Below are 12472 nucleotides of genomic sequence, written 5' to 3'. Positions count from 1 at the left end.
TGCCCTCAAGTGATCTGCCCGCCTTGGCCTCCCAAAGTGTAGAGATTAAGGCGTGAGCCACTGGGCTGGCTGCTGGTGCATTCCTATACTCTGAAATCAGCCTTGCACAAATATTTGAGAATGAGCAACTTTTTAAGTCTGAACAAAAGGTAACATCAAGATTTCAGGACATATTATTGCTATCTAGATATCTAAAAAATCATATGGTCTGTAATACGTTTAAGGACCACATCATGTCTTACCTGGGTATCAAGAAATCCCATGTTTGCGCCTATTGTTAAATTCATCATCGCCTGTTGACTACAACCTGCAAAATCCCGTGGTTAGGGACACCATGATCACTTATTTAGAAATCTCTAAAATCTAATCATGTCCACTTGGTTAAAGACCACATTATTTCTTTTTTTTTTTTTTTTTTGAGACGGAGTCATGCTCTGTCGCCCTGGCTGGAGTGCAGTGGCCGGATCTCAGCTCACTGCAAGCTCCGCCTCCCGGGTACACGCCATTCTCCTGCCTCAGCTTCCCAAGTAGTTGGGACTACAGGCGCCCGCCACTTTGCCCGGCTAGTTTTTTGTATTTTTTAGTAGAGACGGGGTTTCACCGTGTTAGCCAGGATGGTCTTGATCTCCTGACCTCGTGATCCGCCCGTCTCGGCCTCCCAAAGTGCTGGGATTACAGGCTTGAGCCACCACGCCCGGCCTATTTCTTTCCTCAATTCCTGCTAAATCCTCTGTTCATAAGAGTGGTTAAGATTGTCTTCATTATATTGCTGGAATTTGCAAAAAAAGCCATGGTGACAACCATAATAAGACACACACCACCTGTTACCAAGATATGGGCACTACTTGTGGGCATTACCACGGCTTAGGCCAACATCATTCCCTACTGGGTATCTTCAAAAACTTATATTCACCAGAGCTTTAAGTGAGATACTTGTAAAATACCTTGGCACTTGGTTACAATTTGTGACACATCATCTCTCATGTGGATACCTACAGAAGATCATGAGATCGACCAGATATAGAAATACCTACCAGACATGGATACCTACAAATTACTCAAATAAAATGCCATTGCTAAGGACACATCATTTATTTCCTGGGTAACTGTAAAATACCTTGGGACTACCATTTCTAGTAACATATTACTCCTTGATTGGATATCCTCAAAATCCCATGGTCACCACATTTTTAGAGACACCATTATCTCTTACCTGGTGATTTGCAAAATTCATTGTTCATTGGAGGGGTAGGGTCACCGTCACCTCTTAATTACTGATCGAATAATTTGCATATAACCTTCACGGTTAAGGGGACCATTTTTTCTTTACTAGGCCCCTGACAAACCTCATAGTCATTTTGGGGTTAGGTTTGCCACCATATCCGGAATACAAAATGTCATGTTCACTCATATGGGAAGGGACATCATCAGCTCCTACGTGCCTACCTGAGGAAACCCAATTTTGATACTCGAGTTAGGGTCACCATCCACTCTTATATGGATATGTAGAAAATACCATGGTCTCCCACAGGATTAGGTTTATCATTATTTCTTACTTTTATACCTTCAGTATCCTATGTTCACTTCCTAAGTAGAAACTCTCATTTCTTACCTGGATATATACAAAATTCCACAGACATTACCATAGATATGGCCACTGTCATCTTTTCACCCTATAGCTACAAAATCCCATGGGCATTACCACGGTTAGGGACATGTCCATCATCTGTTTCTCGTATTCCTTCAAAATACTATGGTCACAATGTTGAGAGTCATGATCATCTCACACCTGAATCCCTACCAAATATGATAATCAGTGAATCTTGTGGACAGATCTCAAGGCTGTCCTCTGCCTGCCTGAGCCTGAAACTACATATGTGACCAATGTGTCTATGGACACTGCTTTTAATACCAGAACCCTGCAAGCCACCTGCTCACTATCATCACTGTAAGAGCCAAAAATCTACCAGGATGCTTGTGGGCCCTCCAAGTTCTAGGCCATTGTAGGACACGCCACTTTCCCTGGCCGGCTTCCCTGTAACTCCACCGAAGTTACTTCTGTGATGCACAGTGCCATGTGGGTTCCCTGGGTACGTGCCAATCAATCCACACTCACAGAGTACATACATCTTATATTCTCTCTAGGACAGAAATCGACAGGATCATATGGCGAGGAGAACAGGGAGTCACTACTCTTCCTTTCCATAATAGCCGTTAGCCCATCACATGGTAAACTGTTCAGGCAAAGGAACCTCACGTACCAAGATAGGTGGAGATCGACTGGTCTGTGCTGAGTTTACTGCGAACACCATCACTAACCAGACAGCAGACATGTCCCCTGATGGTGATTCCTTTTTGTCAGGATTTCCTCCAGGGAACCTGAAAAACATATACAGACATATGCCTCAGAAACACACAAGATGCCGTACCAGGACACCTGCAAATCATGATGCTCACATCCATCATTCAATGACTCTTACCAGGATGCTGGTGGGGCCATCCGGCTCAGGGCCGTGGCTCCAGAAGATAGCATTTCTCTCTACAGAACACCTGTAAAATGTCCACAGTCACTGCTGTGGCTGGGAACGCTGGATCATTACCTGGTATTTGCAGTCCCGCCGTGTTCACATGGTTAGGCACTGTCTCTGAAATACGCAGAGGAAAAACTCACAGTTTCTAGGGTGCCAGGTACCCTTATCAATCCCAACTGGGACACCTGAAGTGAAATCATGGGAACAACAGGGAGGCCTGACACCATCATCATTTATCTAGACAACTGAACCTCGCGTGGCCCGTGTGATGCTTTTGGTCCTCATCAGCACTGACGTGCAGAGCAGCCGAACTTCCCATTAAGGTCTTGTGTCAGATTTATTGTGATGTCATGGTAGGAACCTGAAAGAGGCACGAAGAAGTATGTGTAGAGGGACATGGGGTTTGCTGCCAGCACTCCTGCAAAGAATATTGATTATTTCCATCTTTACAGGACACACCCACTTGACTTGGATACTTGCAGTAATCCCAGGTCGACCCTGATAGCACAAAAACACCATTTCTCGACACCTGTAGCCATCCTAGGGGCAGCATGGGGGCGGGGAATGCAGAGATAAATACCTGGCATCCTGCAGCCCCTCAACACTCACAGGGTTCAGCATACACTTTCGTTGAAACGGAAAACGGGAAAACCTGGCCAATCTGGGATTAGTAGGGACTCAATCATTTCTCAGCTGAGTACCTGTGAAAGAAATCACGGCAGGAAGACGTGTGGGGACACCTCATCACTGAACCAGGTCTCTGGGACAGTCCCACGGTGCATGCTGTGGTTTATGCGTGCATCAGCACTTACCTCAGGCAGACTCTCTCAAAAAAAAAGAAACACTGTGCTTAGGATACCGTCATCTCTGAACTACTGACGAAAAAATTACATCATAACTGTCACAGTTAAGGGGACCATAATCCCTTTACAAGACTCCTGACAATCTCATGGTCACTTTTGTGGTTTGGTTCGACATCATATCTGGAATACCACAAAATGCAATGTACACTAATATGGGAAGAAACACCATCAGCTTCTTAGTGCCTACCTGAGGAAATCCAACTTTGATACTCAAGTTAGGACCACCATTCACACTTATCTGGATATCTAAAAAATAGCATGGTCACCCACACCATTAGGTTTATTATCATTTCTTACCATTATAATTTCAGTATCCCATGTTCCCTTCCTAAGTAGAAACACTCATTTCTTACCTGGATATTTACAAAATCCCATGGACATTACCAGAGCAATGGCCACTTTCATCTTTTCACTCTTTAGCTATAAAATCCCATGGGCCCTACCATGGTTAGGGACAGGCCCATCAACTGTTTCTTGGATTCCTTCAAAATACCATGGTCACCACAATGATGAGAGCCATGATCATCTCATACCCGAATCCCTAGAAAACGCTATGGACCCTGAATCTCCTGGAGAGATCTCAAGGCTGCCTACACACACTCTCACTACTGCCTGCCTGAACCTGAAACCAAATGTGTGACCAATCTGTCTATGGACACAGCTTTTCCACTAGGACCCTACAAACTGCCTGCTTGCTATCATCATTACGGGAGCCAATAATGTACCTGGATACTTGCGGGCCCTCCAAGGTCTAGGCCACTGTAGGACACGCCATTTTCCCTGGCCAGCTTCCCTGCAAATCCACCACAGTCACTCCTGTGATACATAATGCCACATGAGTTCCCTGGGTACATACCAATCAATCAGCACTCACAAAGCACATAGATCATACTTTCTCTCCAGGACAGAAATGAAAAGGATCACATGGCAAGGAGAACTGGGAGCCACCTCCCTTTCTTTCCATAATAGCTGTTAACCCACCACATGGTAAAGTGTTCAGGCAAAGGAACTCACTTAACTAGATATGTTGAGATCACCTGGTCTGTGGTGAGTTTACCATGCACACCATCACTTACCCAGATAGCAGACATGTCCCCTGATCGTGACTCCTGTTTGTCGAGATTTCATCGTGGGAATCTGGAAAACATACACTGAGATAAATGCCTCAGAAATACACCAGGGACCAGGCATGGTGGCTCATACTTGCAATCCCAGCCGTGTAGGAGGCCGAGGAAGGTGGATCACCAGAGGTCTGAAGTTCGAGACCAGCCTGCCCAACATGGTGAAACTGTCTCTACTAGTAATACAAAACTTAGCGGGGGATGGCGGTGCACATCTGTAATCCCAGCAACTCGGAAGACTGAGGCAGGCGAATCTCTAGAACACAGGAGGCAGGGGTTGCAGTGAACCGAGGTCACGCTATTGCCCTCCAGCCTGGGCGACAACAGCAAAACTCTATCAAAAAAAAAAAGAGAAACACACAAGTTCAGGTGTTCCAGCAGCACACCTGCAAATCACGATGCTCACATCCATAATTCAATGACTCTTATCTAGATGCTGGTGGGACACCCAAGCTCAGGTCCATGATCACAGCAGACTGCGTTTCTCTCTACAGGACACCTGCAAAATGTCCATGGTCACTGCTGTGGCTGAGAACGCCGGATCATTACCTGGTATTTGCAGTCCCACCATGCTCACAGGGTTAGGTGTTGTCTCTGAAATATGCAGAGGGACCACTCACGGTTTCTAGAAAGCCAGGTACTCTTATCATTTCCTACGGGATACCTGAAGCGAACAACAGGGAGACTTGACACTATCATCACTTACCTAGACAGCTGGGCCTCACGTGGCCCGTGCGATGGTTTTGGTCCTCATCAGTGCTGACCTGCAGAGCAGCCAAGCTTCCCATTAAGGTCCCGTGTTGGATTCATTGTGATGTCACGGTAGGAATCTGAAAGAAGCAGGAAGACGTATGTGTAGAAGGGCACGGGGTTTGCTGCCAGCACTCCTGCAAAGAACCTTGATTATTTCCATTGTTATGGGACACACCCACTCGACCTGGATACTTGCAGTAATCCCAGGTCGACGCTGATAGCAGAAAGCCACTGTTTCTAGACTGGACATCTGTAGTCATCCTAGGAGCAGCATGCGGGCGGGAAATACAGTGATAAATACCTGGCTCCTTGCAGTCCCTCAACACACACAGGGTTTAGCATACACTTTCTGTGAAGCAGAAAATGGAAAACCTGGCCAATCTGGGATTGGTAAGGAGTCCATTATTTCTCACCTGAGTACATGTGAAAGAAATCATGGCGGGAAGGCATGTAGGGACACATATCTTCACTGAACTGGGTCTCTCTGACTGTCCCATGGTGTGGGCTGTGGTTTAGACCTGCAGCAGCACTTACCTCACCCAGACGCTGTCTCAAAAAAAGAAAAAAAATAGATAACCTGATAGTCTTACATCCAACAAATATATAAAGCTAGAGCTCTTAGCTGGATACTTATAAAATACTTTGGTTACAGTAGCGGCAGTTACTTACAATTTGTGACACATCATCTCTCATGTGGATACCTACAGAAGGCCAGAAGATTCACCAGATTTGGAAAAACCTACCATACATGGAGATCGACAAATAACCCAGATTAAATACCACTGCTAGGAACACATCATTTCTTTCGTGGCTAACTGTTGAATACCTTGGTACTACCATTTCTAGTAACACATTATTCCTTGATTGAAATCTGCAAAATCCCACGGTCACCACATTTTTAGAGACACAATCATCTCTTACCTGGTGACTTGCAAATCCCTTGTTCAGTATCACGGTTAGGATCTCTGTCATCTCTTAATTACTGACCTACAAAATTTCATCATAAACTTCATGGTTAAGGGGACCATCTTCTCTTTACTGGATCTCTGACAAATCTCATGGTCATGTTTGTGGTTAGATTTGCCATCATATCCGGAATACCACAAAATGCCATGTTCACTAACATGGTATAAAACATCATCAGCTCCTATGTGCCTACCTGAGGAAACCCAACTTTGATACTCGAGTTAGGGCCATCATCCTCTGTTATCTGGATATCTAGAAAATACCATGCTCACCCACACGATTAGGTTTATCATTTCTTACCTTTATAACTTCAGTAACCCATGTTCACTTCCTAAGTAGGAACACTCATATCTTATCTGGATATTTACAAAAATCACATGGACATTCTCAGGTATATGGCCACTGTCATCTTTTCACTCTGTAGTTACAAAATCCCATGGGTACTACCATGGTTAGTATGAGAGAGGCCCATCATCTGTTTCTTGGATTCCTTCAAAATACCATGGTGATGAGGGCCATCATCATCTCATACCTGAATCCGTACCAAATCCTATGGACCCTGAATCTCCTGGAGAGACCTCAAGGCTGTCCTCACACTCTGACTTCTGCCTGCCTGAATCTGAAACCAACAGGTGACCAACGGGTCTATGGACACAGCTCCTCCACCAATACCCTACAAACTGCCTGCATGCTAACATAATTATGGGAACCAGAAATGTACCTGCATGCTTGTGGGCCCTCCAAGGTCTAGGCCATCATAGGACATGCCATTTTCCCTGGCCGGCTTCCCTGCAAATCCACTGCAGTCACTTTTGTGATGCACAATGCCACGTGAGTTCCCTGGGCTCCTGCCAATCAATCAGCACTTACAAAGCACATACATTATACATTCTCACCGGGACAGAAATGAAAAGGATCACATGGCGAGGAGAACGGGAAGCCGCTTCCCTTTCTTATAATAACAGCTGTTACCCATCACATGGTAAACCATTCAGGCAAAGGAACCTCACTAACCTAGATACATGGAGATCACCTGGTCTGTGGTGAGTTTACCGCACACACCATCATTTACCGTAAGAAATCACGGCAGGAAGATGTGCAGGGACACATCATCACTGAACTAAGCCTCTGTGACAGTACGACACTGTGGGCTGCAGTTTAGGCCTGTGTCAGCACTTACCTCAGCCAGCAATGCCCCACGTTACCCAGCTTTGAAAGGCCTGCTGTGATGCCCTGACATTCATCTAAAAGACATATTGGGGAAACTCTGCTTGGTCCACAACCTATGCTACAAGGATACCCACAAATATGCTTCTTCATTGGTATCATTTCACAACTCATCCAGGTTACCCAGATAACTGAAGATATCTAAGCCAGAGCCTACGAGGCATACCTGGAGAAACAGCACGGTCCACATCGGGGTGACAGACAATATGATCAACTACCTGAGCACTGGCATATCCGTTTATCACATGGAGGGTCAAATTTGCACACACACACACACACACACACACACACAAACCCTTACCTTTGAATAAGCAAACAGTAAAATCTCATGCTTACTGGCATTGGGAATCACTAATTATCTTTTCCCAATGACACATATGCCAAACACAAGGTTACTCTACCAGACTCAAACCATCATTAATTATCTACATGCGGGAAATTCAGAGTGCCTTTCATGAGGTAATGCCACAACATCTCCTACCTCTCTACAGGAAGAGGACTTTATGGGACACCTGCAGGAAACCATGGGAAAACACCGTGTCAAGGACAGTGCCCTCTTTGTCCAGGAAATCTGAAGTTCAGGTGGTCTGTATTGGCATAGCACTCGTGTCATCCATTACCCGGTTACTATCCAGGGCCTCCGAATGGCCATTCTCAGACCCACCTTGATCTCATGACTAGCAGCAGCAGAAGAAACGCATCTGACAGGTGTTTTCCAGGATGCCACTTGGCATACCTGAAAGACGAAAAAGACACGCACCACACAGGCTGGTCACTGCCGTCATCTAGGAACCTTACCTAGATCCTGGCAGAACTCCAACTTCCACCCCACTGTTGGCACCACTATCAGCTCTGGACTGATGATGTGTCAGAACTATCATTCCATCCTGTGGTCTGGTAGAGTAGGATAATTCACCTGGACACCCGCATCTACCGCAGTCAACACGGACTCAGGTTCAAGGCACATTATCCTCAAGTCGAACATAGCAAGGACTAATGCTTATTAGCCTTGGTTGGCAAAGCATTGTTTCTTAACTGAATTACTGCAGAAAATAAAGAACAGAAAATGAGCAAGAAAACCCACGGCAGGACAGGAAAAATAGCAGGAATGCCATTGGTGATTACCTGTGTATCAGAAGATTGGATCGTCCATGGCCTGCTTATGCCCATACTATCTCCCCTCTGGATACAGGCAGAGTTCCCCTGCTCAGGCATAATGAGGGTTCCCTTGACCTCTGGAAGGGAATGTGAAATCTGCCTACAGACAGCTTTTCCAGCAGAACCCAGAAAACCACCCGCTCACTAACATCATTGTGGGGGCCAAAAATCTACCTGGATGCTCGTGGTCCCTCCAAGGGGTAGGCCATCGTAGGACACTTCATTTTCTCTGGTTGTCTTCTCTGCAAATCCACCTTAGTTACTCCTGTGATGCACAGTGCCACTGGAGTTCCCTGGGTACGTGCCAATCAATCAGCACTCACAGGGTACATACCTCATACGTTCTCTCCAGGACAGAAAACAATGGGATCACATGGCAATGAGAACAAGGAGCCGCCACCCTTTCTTACCGGAATACCCCTAAACTCATCATGTGGTAAACCGTTCAGAGAAAGGAACCTCACTGACCTACCAATGTGAAGATCAGGTTGTCTGTGATGAGTTTACGGTGCACACAATCACTTACCCAGACAGCAGACACGTCCCCTGTTCATGAGTCCCGTTCTTCAGGATTTTCTTCTGGGAACCTGGAAAACATATACTGAGATATATGCCTCAGAAACACACAAGGTGTTCTACCAGAACACCTGCAAATCATGATGCTCATATCCATCACTGAAGGACTCTTATCCGAATGCTAGTGAGGAACCCCAAGCTCAGGGCCGTGGTTCCAGAAGACAACAGTTCTCTCTACAGGACACCTACAAAATGTCCACGGTCACTGCTGTGGGAAGGAACACCGGATAATTACCAGGTATTTACGGTTCCACTGCGAACACGGGGTTAGGCATTGTTTCTGAAATATGCAGAAGGAAAACTCACAGTTTCTAGTATGCCAGGGAGTCATACCATTTCTTTCTAGGACAAATGAAGTGAAATCACGGGAACAACAGGAAGGATGGACACCCATCACCACTTTCCTAGACAGCTGAATGTCATGGGGCTAGTACGACGCTTTCGTTCTTCATCTGCACTGTCCTGCAGACTGGTGTCAGATTTTGAGGTGTCACAGTAGGAGTCTGAAGTAGGCTCCAAGACATATGTGTAGAAGGACACAGGGTTTCCGCCAGACTCCTGCAAAGAACCTTGATTACTTCCAGCTTTATGGAACACACTCCCTCGACCTGGATACTTGCAGTAATCCTAGGTCAACCCTGATAGCAGAAAACCACCATTTCTCGACTAGATACCTCTACAAATCCTAGGGGCAGCACGGGGTGGGAAATACAGTGATAAACGTCTGCTTACCTGCAATCCCTCAACACTCTGAGGGTCAGAACACACTTTGGATGAAAGAGAAAATGGGAAAAGCCGGTGTATCTGAGATTGGTTAGGACTCAATCATTTCTCACCTGAATACCTGGGAAAAAGTCATGGTGGGATGCCGTGTAGGGACACGTCATCAGTGAATTAGTCTCTGTGACAGTCCCACGCTGTGGGCTGTAGTTTAGGCCTGCATCAGCCCTTACCTCCGCCAATAATGTCCCATGTTACCTAGTTTTGATAGGCTTATGTGATATGTTAATGTAAATCTGAAATATATATTGTGAATAGTGTGACTGGTACACATATCATTCTACCTATATACCTCCAATGTTTTCTGGTCATTTTTATTTTTGTATTCATCAAATGTACCTCGATACTTGTAGAAATTTGAGGAAAACTCCTTTTAAGAATCCTTGTACTTTCTTGATTAGATCCCTGCATAATTCCTGTTGTTAATATCATGGTGTTGTACAACACAATCAATTACCTAGATGCCTGTGGATTTGTGTAGCCCTGTAAGTGTTCAATACTCATTATCTGTCAAGACATGCAATAAATTCTCTTGATTATTCGTTATTACTAGAGGCGTATTTATTTTTAACTGCATAAATGTGAAACACAAGTTTAAGTTAATATTGTGAAAAACATTAATAAAAGTTGATATCTGAAAATATCAAGCTGTTTTACATGTTAATACAACCTTACCTGGTCTCTATAAACTATCCCAAAAACCTGAATGGATTACCTACAAAATACACAGTAGCTTAAGCATCAGGGATCCCTTTTTACGTACCTAGAAAATCCAATGCTCTGCATTGTGTAATTACCCCCATTACAGGAAGCAAACAGTTATCACTACCTGTTTACAAGCAATGTTTCATTACTGAGCATTATGTGACTCACCTCATAGTTTTGACAAGAACCTGAAAAATCATATAAGACAAATGTGCTTCAGGTCACAACTTGTTCTCCCCGGGTACTTGCCTACAACCTTGTAATGCTTCCATTATTTTGGAATACACATCAACTCTACCTAGACACTTGCTTTAATTCAAGGTCAACACATCTTTGTTAGAGACACCATCATGGGTGGTGATAACTGCACAGCTGATAATATCCCATGGTTGCTACTCTGATGGGGAGCTACAAGATATTTTCAAGGACACATGGAAATCATTGACCACTCACCTGGTTAAATGTAAATTTTCTGTGAAATACAAACTCTGTGATAACATGCCTGCTAGAATTAACAAAATACTATCATGTTTTGCCTGAATACGTACCAAAAATCAAATGGTAAAACTTACCTAGATATAAAAAAATCAGATGACTCATGATGGGTTAGGGTGTGCATCATCACTTACTTAGACCAGAAATGTCTTTACTGACATCCACTTTTAGTTTCGTAACATTTACTTCACAGGAACCTGAAACACAATGTGAATATGTGTTGAAGGATGTAATGCTTTCCAGAAGGACACTTGCAAATAACCTTGCAGAGTTCCATCCATATGAGACAAATCAACTCTACCTGGACATTTGCAGTATTGCAAGGACAACACTGTTGTCATATCAAACCATCATTTCTTGAGAGGAAACCTATAAAATCACGTGGTTTCCACTGTAGTGAAAATCACCATGATCATTGCCTGGATACATGCAATCCCTCAAACTCAGAGGGTTTGCCATACATTTTCCCTAATACATGAAAAGCGAAGACTCATGGTTTCTAGAATTGATACAGGTTCTATGATTTCTTTCCTGAACCCCTGCAAAAAAATCATGGAAAGGGCGATAAAGAGGTGCTTGGGGCACTGTCATCACTTACCTATGCACATGATGATCAGATGTGCTGTGCTGTGCTTTTGTCCCACACCAGCTCTTGTCTTGATGCCAGCAATGTCCCACCTTTTACAGACTCCCTGATTACCTTTCACAGACTCACTACGATGCCTTGACTTGGATCAGAAAAACACATTGTGGAAAATGCATTTGATATTGTGGAAAATGCGTTTGGTAAATATCTTCAGATACTTGGACACCTGCAAAGTCCTTTGGTCACTTGTATCATTTCAGGACCCATCCATGCTACCTGGATGCCTGCTCAATTCCAAGTTCAAACTATGGTAAGAAAATCCTTCCTTTCTTGAAGGCATACCTGCAAAAGGACCAATAACCTGGTGACAGATAAGACCATAAATTACCTGGATACTTGCATATTCATCTATTGCTCTGAGTGATAAATATGCATTATGTCTAAATAAGAATGCCGGACAATCTCATATTTACTAGTATTGATAGAGACTAATTCTCTAACTGCACACATGCCAAATAAATGTTAGTATATGTATCTTAAGGATATCATTTACTCAGGTATCTGAAAACCAAAAGGTCTCTCATGAGTCAATGTCCTATCATCACTTACCTGGACACCAGCAATCTCTCCTGTTAATAAACATTTTTAGGTCCATTGTGATCTCTGGATAGGCACCTAAGAGCATAATTTGAGATATGTGTCAAAGAACAC

The sequence above is a fragment of the Macaca fascicularis genome, chromosome X, assembly GCF_037993035.2.
Source record: "Macaca fascicularis isolate 582-1 chromosome X, T2T-MFA8v1.1".
In the NCBI taxonomy this organism is placed as follows: domain Eukaryota; kingdom Metazoa; phylum Chordata; class Mammalia; order Primates; family Cercopithecidae; genus Macaca; species Macaca fascicularis.
The sequence above is the reverse complement of the archived record's forward strand: the minus strand, read 5'-3'. Positions refer to the sequence as shown.